This window comes from Schistocerca nitens, chromosome 5, assembly GCF_023898315.1.
Source record: "Schistocerca nitens isolate TAMUIC-IGC-003100 chromosome 5, iqSchNite1.1, whole genome shotgun sequence".
Classification (NCBI taxonomy): domain Eukaryota; kingdom Metazoa; phylum Arthropoda; class Insecta; order Orthoptera; family Acrididae; genus Schistocerca; species Schistocerca nitens.
In genome coordinates, this window is record NC_064618.1 from 748,857,791 (window position 1) to 748,867,831 (window position 10,041).

At 40.7% G+C, this 10,041-nt stretch overlaps 1 protein-coding gene across 1 annotated transcript in view; it reads right to left on the reverse strand.

Annotated features, from left to right (window-relative positions):
* The window catches only part of LOC126259979 (protein Shroom3), a 365,788-nt gene extending 356,684 nt beyond the window's left edge, over nt 1–9,104 (reverse strand). Inside the window, exon 1 of the mRNA XM_049957111.1 lies at nt 9,098–9,104. The gene's annotated coding sequence lies outside the window, so the exon portion shown is untranslated. The remainder of the gene's footprint in view (nt 1–9,097) is intronic.
* Between the last annotated feature and the right edge of the window lie 937 nt (nt 9,105–10,041).

A 10,041-nucleotide genomic window follows, 5' to 3' on the forward strand; every position in this document is an offset into this window, starting at 1 on the left:
TTTGACTTTGTATTATTCTGTTAAGCCAGTTTTACTAATGATTTCTTGTTATTATTTGTTGCACATTGCCTTAGATTAGTTGTAATATTACAATTGCTTTGCTAATTTCTAAAATACTGCTTGCTTCGCAAATCTGCGTTTTTTTTTTCATTGCTGTTTATATTAATTGTTTTCTGTGATGCTGCATTGCCTTGTCCCTTGGTATATATATATCTGAGCTCAGTAGATTTAAGTTAGCTTAAGAGGGGGTAGACTATATAAGAACTTAACTATGGAGAATAGGGAAAGAATGCTTTGAAAGCTATCTGAAAACGATTTGGGCCTAAATGAGTATTGTACAATGAGCCATATTTATTTTGAAAGAATTATGGTTGGAATACAGAAAAGAGGTACAGATAGGACCATTTGTGAATAATGATGAATGAAGGGAGATCTCCAAGAACAAAAAAAGGTTTTGTTCACAAAATACTGCAGTACCAAAAGTTACACTGAAAACGAACCCTGTCCTTTCCATTGTGTTATCCCACTATGTGTTTGTGTACCCTTGTGTATTTGTTTTCTTCCTGTCTTTGTGTAGTTTCATAGAATTTTTTCTTCTTCTAATACTCAGCTACATGAACTATGATGAGGAATACTGTTATCCTCAAATATAATTTGCATTGATAATATGTTATTTGCTTTGTAAAGATGTTTAGATATTTATTCTGTTTTGTTTTAATGCTCATGTGTGAAGTTGATGTTTCAATAATTATTCTGATCTTTTATGTGTTTACTTATGTCATAATTCCTGTCACACTGATGTATATGTTTATATCTATTCTTTTGTAAAGCCCCTATTACTGCAAATTTTATCTGTATTATTATGTTCTTTAATGATGTATTTTGTACCTTTGTAATTGTATTCTCATGTTATAAAATTGTAATTATCACCAGTTCATCATATTATTAACTTGTAAGTTACATTTCACTGCACACGTTTCTGTTGGTCATAGTATATGGACAATATGTGAGAAGTAGGGACTGATAGTGTTTGCACGTGTGTTAATAATTCAGCAAGGGACTGGATAACAGCATTGCTGGTTCTAAGGACATTTCAAACAAATTTTTTGTGAATGGACAAGTGGTGGTTTATGGACTTGCTATATTCTCCGCAAGACTCTTCGATGGTGATTGTGCACCTGCACAGTCGCAACGGATGGCTGCTAGCCATCTCTACAAGGACTACAGTGGGTCTGCATCTTTGATGGCCCACCAATGCCATTATTTCTACGAGGACTTCAGTGGGTCTGCACCTCTGGTGGCCCACCAATACCATTATCTCTACAAGGACTGCAGTGGGTCTGCACCTCTGGTGGCCCACCAATACCGTAATCTCTACCAGGACTACAGTGGGTCTGCTCTGTGATGACCTACCAAACGATATTCTTCAAAACTTCGATTGACTCCGCTGTGGGTTTGCTCTGTTGTGGCCCATTACCTGCCTGCATGTCAAGAGTCAGCACGGTCTTTCTGTTGGAAGGACAACACTACTTCTTCAAGACTGCATGGAAGTCCACTACTTTCGTGTGCATTTTCTTCTACTGCTCAGACTTTGAGAAAAGAAACGGCAGTTTTACGATGAACGATTAGGACTGTCTTTATGGACTGTGAGAAAGTTTAGCTTTTGACCAACATTGTATCAATAAGCGTGTGCATTTGATTTCTTTGTTATTGTAATTGTGAAAAAAAATTTTTAACAAATATGTATTGGCCAGTGCCCAACAAAATTTGTAAAATTTTTTGTGGGGAGCATGGGGGCTATGTAAGTAGGCTGTTTAGGTTTTTTTATTAGTAACGCCACCTCTGTATGAAAATCACCGGCTGTGCCGTGTGCAGTCTGTGGCTGCTTTGCATTGTTGTAATACTCAACCATTGTAGTGTTAGGCAGCTGGCTGTGAACAGCGCGTAGCGTTGGGCAGTTGGAGGTGTGCCGCCAGCAGTGGTGGATGTGGGGAGAGAGATGGCGCAGTTTTGTAATTTGTCATGAACTGATATATATATGATGATATCAAGGTAAATACATTGTTTGTTCTCTATTAATATCTTTCATTTGCTAACTATCCCTATCAGTAGTTAGTGCCTTCCATAGTTTGAATCTTTTATTTAGCTGGCAGTAGTGGCGCTCGCTGTATTGCAGTAGCTTGAGCAGCGAAGATTTTTGGTGAGATAAGTGATTTGTGAGACGTATAGTTTAATGTTAGTCAGGGCCATTCTCTTGTAGAGAATTTTGAAAGTCAGATTGCGTTGCGCTAACAAAATATTGTGTGTTGAAAGTCAGATTGCGTTGCGCTAAAAAATATTGTGCGTCAGTTTAAGCACAGTAGTGTAAAATTGTTCAAAGGGGAAGTTTCAAAAGCAGCTGATGACTACATCACTTAAGGAAGGTGGACACTGACCCCTTCATTAGAAACGTTTGATACAAGTATGGTTTTGAGAAATGGAACTTCCCACACAGACTTGTTTACCAGAGGTAGTAATCAGGTACCTTTACTTGCTGTAAGTTCCTGTGGGCCTCTGAAGAAACACTTCTGCTTTCTCGCGAAGTTCCTGTTGCCTTTTTCGGACTTTAGGTGAAGTCACAATCTGTATGGTGCTCACTTGTGACGGTGTCTAGACGCGTTTGATGACTTTGGTCTGTTGCTGTACGTGGATAGCGTACTGCAAAGTAACAGAAGAATTCGTGAGACAGTCATTAAACTCGTGGAAGTCAAGGTTTGCATGACATTTGGTTGCTGGAATTATTAAGCGATTGGGCGTGGCTCCATTGTCTTCGAGAGCACGCAGTCTAGGGCTCTTGGCTCGCTGCCGATTTCTACCCGCCCCAGGCCAGAGGAATTAGCTTAATATTACTACTTACGACAATGTTGTTTACTCTGGCATTCAACAGAGTTTCTATTTGGGTGGAACAGTACTGGGTAGATTTTCTAAATTCAATAACTATAGTTTGGCAATGCACTGGAGTATTTTGAGTTCCCATTTCATGGAGCACCATGTATTAAATTGTATCTATTTGGGATCAAGGTCGGCCGTTGTGGCCGAGCGGTTCTAGTCGCTTCAGTCCGGAGCCGCGCGACTGCTACGGTCGCAGGTTCGAATCCTGCCTCGGACATGGATGTGTGTGATGTCCTTAGGTTAGTTAGGTTTAAGTAGTTCTAAGTTCTAGGGGACTGATGACCTCAGATTATAAGTCCCATAGTGCTCAGAGTCATTTGAACCATTTTTTTGGGGGATCAAGGTGTAGGACATTCTAATATTCGTTAGCAAATATTCATTACATAAATGAATAAAACAGTTCACTTCTAAAAGACGAGCATGTCGAGGAACAAGTTTTCATTTAATTAGCAATAAAGAAATAATATAATTATGAAGAAACTGTAAATGCCAAATGAAAATAGTAAATGTGAGTGAAGGCGCCTGTTCGCTGAAAAGGGCACTCGGATAATGTTAGCAAATTCAAATAAGCAAAATACTAATTACTTCAGTACGCCGACATAATTTTTTTTTTTACCTGCTGTTCACTATCTCTTGTCAAAAACTTTATTTTCATATCTTAAATCATTTATGAACTGCTGTACGAGTTCAAGTTATGTCTGATTTAAGCTCTCCTAAAGCGAGATGTAGCACTTCAACGTGCAGCACACTGACTGATTGGAAAACGATTAGAAACGAATTGACAGATCATCTGATACACACACGTTAACGCTATCTGCAACCGCAAAGTTCTTCAGCGCAAACTGTTGTCAACATTAGGGCGCAAAGTGTATACATTCTAAGTTCACGAGAACGGGCAGGCATGAAGTATAGCGAACAAAATGGAGATGGGTGGAGGAAATTCCGAGAAGATTGTGGACGCATCAGGGGTGCAGTGGGGCAAGACTCGGAGAAATGAGGCACATCTTTTCGCACTGCTTAAATTTGGGGACACCCTTTTTGACCAACAAATACGAGAGAAAGAAATGAATGTTATAATGTCTGCTTTGCACATTACACAGTCACCACACTTGTTGCACAGCTGTATTAAAAAGGGTTTAAATAAAATGAAAACCCTTAGCTGCTTACAGGCGTTGACATACGTCAACTGGGAGAGATGAAAATGTGTGCCCCGACCGGTACTCGAACCCGGGATCTCCTGCTTATATGGCAGACGCTCTATCCATATAAGACCGAGGACACAGAGGATAGTGCGACTGCAGGGATTTATCTCTGGCACACCGCCCGAGAAACCCACATTCTCAACGTACTGTCCCGCACTAAATTCGTAATGCCCCTGCCCATTACACTCATTACTCGCGCCGCGTTGTCGATTCCTGTAAGAGTTCGGGCACTGTTTGTGCATGTCCGAAAGAACAGATACCATCTTAGTATATAAAAAAAAAGGTTTCCTTCTATGTCAAGAAGGTAACCTTTTTGTTCTGAACTGACTTGCTGGTCAAGTTCTGCTGTAAACTTGCGAAGTCTGACATACCATGACGTAACAGATGCTTTCACGGCGTACATCTGTGACTATACCTGCAGTAAGCCACCGTGCGACGTGTGGCGGAGAGTACCCACGACACTAGTAACATTTCCACATTCCACTGGCATCATTTTCTTTATTTTTTGGTGTTTTTTACTGAGTATGGTATTTATTTCAAATATTGTCTAATATCATCATCAACAAAAGCAAAACGAGGATAATGGAATGTAGTCGAATTAAGTCGGATGATGCTGAGGGAATTAGATTAGGAAATCAGACACTTAAAGTAGTAAAGGAGTTTTGCTATTTGGGGAGCAAAATAACTGATGATGGTCGAAGTAGAGAGGATATAAAATGTAGACTGGCAATGGCAAGGAAAGCGTTTCTGAAGAAGAGAAATTTGTTAACATTGAGTATAGATTTAAGTGTCAGGAAGTCGTTTCTGAAAGTATTTGTATGGAGTGTAGCATTGTATGGAAGTGAAACATGGACGATAAATAGTTTGGACAAGAAGAGAATAGAAGCTTTCGAAATGTGGTGCTACAGAAGAATGCTGAAGATTAGATGGGTAGATCACATAACTAATGAGGAAGTATTGAATAGGATTGGGGAGAAGAGAAGTTTGTGGCACAACTTGACCAGAAGACGGGATCGGTTGGTAGGACATGTTCTGAAGCATCAAGGGATCACCAATTTAGTATTGGAGGGCAGCGTGGAGGGTAAAAATCGTAGAGGGAGACCAAGGGATGAATACACTAAGCAGATTCAGAAGGATGTAGATTGCAGTAGGTACTGGGAGATGAAGAAGCTTGCACAATATAGAGTAGCATGGAGAGCTGCATCAAACCAGTCTCAGGACTGAAGACCACAACAACACCAACATTGTCTAATAAAAATAGTATTCACTTTGAAAATTTTGGTGAATCACACTATTTTTTTAAATTTGCAATTTTCGTTTTATTTCGTCCCAGTCATAAAATCTAAGCTTATGGTTGAGGAGGATAACAGATCTTCACTCCCATCCCAGACATGCTCTAATAACAATAGTATTCACTTTGAAAATCTAAAATTTTGGTGAATCACAACAATTTCTTAAATTTGCAACTTTTATTTTGTCCCAGAACAATGACTGACCACCGTTACAGACTTCTTAGTCATAAAATCTAAGCTCTTGACTGAGGAGGATAACGTATCTTCACGTCCCACCCTGGACATGCTCTATGGGTAACAAAGCAAGAGATCTGGCGGGCCAGCCAAAGATTTGTGCATCGCTGAAAGCATTTTGCTGCGCACATATGTGTACAGACATACATTTTCCTTCTGCCATACGGTGCTCTATTTATACAGTGCTGAAGGCAGTTTGCTGTGCACTGATATGTACAGTTATACATTGTCCTTTTGCCATTCGGTAATCTGGTGATGATGATGTTTGGTTTGTGGAGAGGTCAGCTACACGGTCATCAGCGTCCGTACAAAGTCCCAATTTTTACACAGTCCACCTTTTTTACACAGCAACTATCACGAATGATGATGATGATGAGGACAACACCAACACCCAGTCCCCGGGCAGAGAAGGTACTCTGGTCACGAAGGACATGGTAACAGCGTTTAAAGTTGTCGCATACTGATGAGCATTCAGCCTTCCTTCAATTACCAAATTATTCCTGTTGTCATATGCAACAACTATCACCCTATGATTCCAGGAACTGGAGAGGGATGGTACTCCAAAATCTGTGCCCTAAACTTTCACGGACACATTTGCGTACTTACACCATTTTTCATCTGTGGGAATAGTTTTCTCAGTACAGAAAATAGCTTGCATAAGAATGAAATTTTGATCAACGTGTACCACAGGCATGCGCATATTATCAATTTGATAGCGTTCATGTTGTAGCCCTCTTGATAATGTCTAGTCCACGGTTGTACGCTAGCGCACTTCTAAAGCTCTTCCTGTCGACAAGAAAGCTATGTCATGCGTAGCGAATGGCGAGGCAGAGACAGAGAAATAGAAAGATAAAGAGAGAGAGAGAGAGAGAGAGAGAGAGAGTGGGGGGGGGGGAGGGAGGGAGGCGTCTGACCGGCGCCGTGCCATTAGCATGAGAACAGGACACGCGGCTACAAGGAGCGCGCCCGTACGCCCCCTCTCGTCCTCCGAATAGCTGCACAACAGTGTCCCTCTTATTTATGGAGTTAGGCAGCGCTACAAATCCCACGATGAATTGCTTGTTCTACTAATATTCGTCAGCCAGGTGACATTGCTATATGGGCTGCGGCACCCACGTACGTAAATCTGGGCGCAGCAGTAAAACGCAAACGCACACGTCATCTCCTGAAATTTTTGCTTTTGTGTCCTCAAAACAAACAAACACACACACATACACACGCACACACACACACACATACAATGTGGCCTTCCAGTAACCAAACTGGTCTCCGGTTCATAGTTCACTGTCACCTCCTTCCTTGTTATTAGCTCTTCAGTGTCCACTAAACAGTGCGTGTAAAACATGTTAGACAATACACATGGGCCGGATTCCTCAAGTAATAGCAAGCAAACATAACAACAAAATATCCGTCTAATGCGTTTGGCGCCGTAAACACACTAATGAAAAAACGGATTTTAAGTTTTCCACTGATTTCAGTGCCTCTGTTTTGCGAAGAATAATCACACTTACAGAGATGGATCCATACAACGAGCGATCCACATACATCAAACGTAATTTACGTATTTCGCCATCACCAGATACAATAAGAAATGAATAACACACAATTTATCTTCAAATTTTGTGCTGAATCGTACCCTTAGAAAACGCCAGCTTGAGTATACAAGAAGTTAAAAAAAAAGTTTTCTATATTTTGAGAGGTGTCAGTATGGACCAAAACAAAAAACAGTGTCTGTAAACATGCGTTGTAAAACACATACCTTAAGAGCTATGAGCACGTTTTCATCCTCGCTTGTGTGGAACGCATCTCTTCTACTGCAGGCTCTTTACTATTACAAACGACCTACAGATTGCAGTAAATAAATGAGAACACCTAATTCAGTTACTATGAAACAGCTGAGATTATAATGTAATATGCTTAGTATTGCATACAACCTGCACTTGTGAGCCATCGCTAAAAGAGATTATCAGTATGGTGTCCAATCGCAGTGAGGCATGCTTCTGTACGACGACTTAGACAATCGGGCCCTCTCTGAGAAACATCAGGTTGATCACGGATGCGATAGCAGACACTCGTGACACGGTCCTATACTGACTGAAGTCATCAATGGGGTGTGTATACAACAGAGATTTCAAGTGTTCCCACAATCAAAAATCCACGGGATTAAGGTCGCAGGAACGAGCTGGCAAACTTACTGGAACTCCCCGAGCAATCCATTGTCCATTAAATGCCTGTGTCCCGGACATTTCCGAGAAAATGGGCTGGTACTTTCCCAAAACTGGGAATACGGTTTAGATTAACAACAATAAAGGATGTTTTCTGCATGTTGCATCCATGGAAGATAACAGCAGTGTGTACTCATTTGCTTACTGCAGTCTGTAGGTCGTTCGTAATACCAAAGATCTTGCAGTAGAATAGATGTGTTTCACAGTTGCGAAGATAAGTAGGTGCTCATAGCTCTTAAGGTATGCTGTTTAGACCCTATATTTACTGGAGTTTTTTCTTGTTTTAGTTCATACTGTGACTTCCCAAACTAGGGACTTTTTTTTTTTTTTTTTTAAACGAGCCTGTATATTGTGTATTGGTTATTTCTTTCTTCCTGAATCTCTTTATGGCGGTCTGCCGGGATGCGTGTTTGTTAATTATACCGATGTTAACGGATCCTAGAATAAATACTTTGAAATAAGGAACTAATGTTCGTAAATGAACAGCTTCTTTTCGACATAAGCAACTTACACCCTACAGCAACAACTCAACCACACAGCAACTGTTCATAATGACCATCAGTTCCAATGAACTGTCTACAATGCATTATAAAAAGTTTGTGTCCTTTTTCAAAATACATAATGTCTATGTGTTGAGACAGAGGGCCAGCACGCTACTAATCGGTTCCCCTCCAGTTCTTAATGGGTCTTTCGCACAAAGACGATTTCGTGTAACTCCATAGGAAAAAAGTGCTTACAACTGTGATCCGGCTATGGCAGGGGACCTCATTTTGTAGCCCAACGATGAGGGATTGCTGTTGTTCATTTGCTCACCAGGTTAATATCGAAGTAATATGGCGAGATGAAACTGCATCCTTTCGCGGACAATCACAGGAGTAGTCTCCAATAACGGTGGCAGCACATCTCTAGTAAACATCGGGTAAATTAAGGCCCTATTAGTTGATCTTGTAACGCTGTGCACGTTTCTTGCATCGCAGATTCTATCCATTACGCCTACGGCCAAAATCCATACTTACAGGCGCTTTCCTAGATGTCCATTTGATCAGATACGTCCACACCGAAAAGCTCTTATAAATGCATAGCTTTCTGATAGTTTCATTATCTTTACTAAGAGAGGAGTAATATATTAGAAATTTTAGAGTGACAATTTAATGCCATAAGGAGTGTAAAATAACTGCAACGTAGAACAGGGTATGGGTTCATCCACACTAACCTCTCGGTGATCACCACTCAGTATGCGCTGGTAGTTTGGCTTACCTGGAACAAAAGAAGAGAACACAATTTAATATGACACGGCCTTGTACTTTGAAACTAGAATGTTCCCAAACTTCCTCCCAACTGCAATATTAGAAACATGTCATGTTATTAATAGATACATTTTACAATAAGAGCTAGTCCTCACAATTTGGTACGAATGTTAAATTTTATGTCTGCGACCTGTTTCGAAGTCAAAGCGCTGATGACCTCGATGTTAAGCGCCCATACACCCCCCCCCCCCCAATCGAAGTCAAAAATTCCTCCTGGGACAATCTTGACAGTACAGACACTTCTATCCGCAGAATACAACGGTTCTGACGTCCGTCGTATGCGGTGCAATTCGCGTCGATAAAAAGAACCCAAAAATGCGTTACTAATCGCTGGTCGGCTGTACATACGACTACATTAAAAGTTACTTATCTTGTTCGTCAATGTAGGACGTGTTCTTGATTGCACTGTCCTTCATCCATCACTACAACTGCCTGTACTTCGGTGACCACTGCCCAGGATCTCGTGTTACTCACTAGCAACAGGCCAATTCAGTGTACAGACCAGTACAGTGCACTAATACAGTCAGTTCCACAAGAAAGTGTGCGCCGTTATCAGTATGAAATAAAAGACACTATTATATATGAAAATACATGTTATTACTAACTGCACAGTTACCTAATAGTTAATCCAATCGTCGCCATTATCTATTATAGCTTGGCACCTTTTTGGCACTCTTTTCACGAGATTTTCTGCACATTCTCTCGGTAATGATCTCCATATCGTCCTGAATTTATATGACATTTGCTTCAAAGTATTCTTTGACTTTCTTTTAAACTTCGTCTTAATATGCGACCAAACATTTTCGATCGGAGTTGCACCCGGAGACATTGCAAGCCAATCCACCGTGCA